Source organism: Gossypium arboreum, chromosome 7 (assembly GCF_025698485.1).
Source record: "Gossypium arboreum isolate Shixiya-1 chromosome 7, ASM2569848v2, whole genome shotgun sequence".
In the NCBI taxonomy this organism is placed as follows: domain Eukaryota; kingdom Viridiplantae; phylum Streptophyta; class Magnoliopsida; order Malvales; family Malvaceae; genus Gossypium; species Gossypium arboreum.
The window spans coordinates 77,084,719-77,087,880 of record NC_069076.1 but is presented as its reverse complement, the minus strand read 5'-3'; the positions used below and the strand labels follow the sequence as shown (position 1 = coordinate 77,087,880).

At 38.3% G+C, this 3,162-nt stretch overlaps 1 non-coding gene across 1 annotated transcript; it reads right to left on the bottom strand.

Moving 5' to 3' along the window:
* Positions 1–1,552: 1,552 nt before the first annotated feature.
* LOC128295713 (small nucleolar RNA R71) lies at positions 1,553–1,659 on the bottom strand. Its single transcript, XR_008286272.1, has one exon. It is a non-coding gene; the product is annotated as a small nucleolar RNA R71 (small nucleolar RNA).
* Positions 1,660–3,162: the final 1,503 nt, after the last annotated feature.

Below are 3,162 nucleotides of genomic sequence, written 5' to 3'. Positions count from 1 at the left end.
AGTCACTATTGGATCTGATTTGGAAGCGAAGTGAAAGTACTTCAATATTCAAATGGCTTCAAAAATGGTGAAAAGAGTATCAGGAAGCATTATGGAAGGAGGATCAGCCAAGAAAGGTGAAGTTTGCATTGTTGGCAAGTGCAAGATGCTGGGAGCTGCTTATTTGTTAGACATGTTTGAGCGTAAGGTTGATGTAGAGACTACTGTTGTTGTGTGTAAAGAATGCTCCAAATGTTAAGGGTCTTGAACTCTCAAAGTGGAACTCCAACTGCAGCAAAAATAAAGTTACACCCTGTTACACTTGTGATAAACCATAATTTATACATATTTTTATCCCATGCTTAGCCTATTTATGAATGGTTTCTCCTTAGATTTGGTGAATTTGATGCTCCTATTCCTTTAATTTCATGTTTTATACTTAAGTGAGCATAGGAGAGTAAAAAGAGCGAGAAACGGGCCGGAAATAAAGAAAATGGACCCACGTGGGAAATCAACATGGACTGGACTTCCTCACACGGGCGTGTCACATGGCCGTGTCCATTTGGAAGGATTGAAGCACGACTTACACAGGTAGACTACATGCCCGTGCCTATTTAACATCCTTGACCACGGGCTAGAGTAATCGCACACAGGTGTGTCACACGGGCGTGTCCCTGCCGAGCCCAAGTATAGTCCTATTTGGAAAAGGCCAATTTTTAGGGCTCTTAGGCATTCAAAAGCCTATTTTAACACCTGAGCAGGCACTTAGAAGGGGGACGCAGAGGAAGAAGCAAGGAATTACTCAAGGAAAGCCGATTGATGCATCTCAGAAGCTGGATTCATCATCAAAACTGAAGATCTCCCTTCAAGTTCCTTCAGGAGTTTTTGGGTTTTCTTATGTTTTATTATCTTTATGCTTTTGAGATGTTTTCTTTCATAAGTATAAACTAAACACCCTAAATACCTAGGGGAAATGAAACTTAAGGCAGATCTTATTATTATCTGAATTGCATGATAAATATTTGACTTGTTCTTAATTATGTGTTCTTAATTCTTGTTTTAATATTCTAGGATATTGATTCAAGTTAACGCTCCTATTCAGAAGAGGGATAGACCCTGTCTAAAAGTTAAATTGTCATAATTAAGCGAAGTTGATTGCGCGCCTAGAGATAGGGTGACAAGATTTTGTCAGATTAGAGTGAAACCTAATAAGGGAATCCATAGATTGAGTTAATGCAATTCTAGGGTGTTAATTAGAAAGAGATTTCAATTATTCAACCTAGGGTTAGACGTTATTAGTCTCGAGAGGGATAATAATATAACTTAGGGATTTCTATGGATCAAGTCAAATGAATAAATCGTCTGATTCAGAGTCAAATAACGAGTGAAGTCTAGGTGGATTTTTCCTTAGGTATTGTCTTATTCAATCAAATTTTCCCAAAAGTATTTTCCCAAGTTTTCTTTCTGTGCATTCTTAGTTAATAATTAGTTTAGATAACCAAGCCTCTTAATTTTTCGGTTAGATAATAAAAAAGAAGAAATTACTAGTACTCGTAGTTCCTTTGGGTTTGACAAATTACGTAATGATATCTCTTCTTTTGTGCAAATGGATTTAGAAACACTCTACGATACATAGGAGAGATACAAGGACCTTTTGAGAAGGTTCCCTCACCATGGGTTACTACTTTGGCTTCAGGTTCAAACGTTTCATAATGGCCTTCGACTCAGCAGATCATTGATGCAGCCGCTGGAAGAACTATCAATAATAAGACACCTGAGGCAGCTTACGAATTTTTGAGGAGATGTCACTGAATAACTATCAGTGGTAAGTTATGAGAACAAAACCGACGAAAGTAGCCAGTGTTTTCAACCTCGACGCGGTTACTATGCCATCTAACCAAGTAGAACTCTTAAATAAAATGATTAACGGTTTGTGTGGTTCTACTCAGGTACATCCAGTAATGAGTTGCGATTCGAATGGAGGAGGAGCATGCACAGAATATCAACCCTTCAACCCTAGCATCGAGGAGGAACAAGTCCAATTTATGGGTAACAATAACTCTAGATCCCAAAATAACCCATATAGTAACACTTATAATGCAGGTTGGAGGAACCATCCCAATTTATCGTAGGGCAGTCAAGGAAATCAAAGGCCACAACATCCTCCAGGTTTTTAACAACCACCTTACCAGCAAGAAAAGAAGCTGAACCTTGAGGAGATGCTAACCAAATTCATCTCGGTGTCAGAAACTCGTTTTCAGAATACTGAGATAACACTCAAAAATCAACAAGCATCAATCCAGGGGCTCGAAACTCAGATTGGACAGCTCGCTAAGTTAATTTCTGAACCACCACAAGGTAGCCTGCCAAGCAACTGAATCTAACACAAGGGAGCAACTCAACGTGATTTCCATTCAAGATGAGGAAGAGCTAGTTGCAAAACCAAGGCCAGAAACTGTGGTAAGCAAAGGTAAGAATGAGGTAGGCCAAAATGACCCAAACCCAGTGAGTACAGAATATAAACCTCATGTTCCATACCCCAATACGACAAGGAAAGACTGATCAGATGAACAATTTGGTAAATTCCTTAAACTTTTAAAGAAACTACATATAAACTTACCGTTTATTGAAGTCCTTTCGCAGATGCCAAACGCAGTCAAATTCTTAAAGGAGCTTTTAACAAATAAACGAAAGTTGGATGAGGCGCCGCATGTGGAATTGAATACAGTTAGCTCATCCTTATTACAGAATAAGCTATCCAACAAATTGAAAGATCCAGGGAGTTTTACGATTCCTTATTTAATTGGTAGTTTAGATGTTCATAATGCATTGGCTAACTTAGGGGCAAGCATTAATGTTATGCCTTATAAAATATTTAAACAGCTAGGTTTTGGAAAACCCAAACAAACTAGGATGATCATTCATTTGGCTGATAAAACCATTAGATTTCCTAGGCGTATCATTAAAGACATTCTTGTTAAGATCGATAAATTTATATACCCAGTAGACTTTGTTGTCCTAGACATGGAAGAGGATAGTAACGCACCTTTAATTTTAGGACGACCCTTTTTAGCGACTGCTAGAACCATTATTGATGTTGGCAGAGGTGAACTCACACTTCATGTGAGAGACGAAACAATCACCTTTTAAGCTCGTAATTTGAGTAACACATCGAAAATTGAA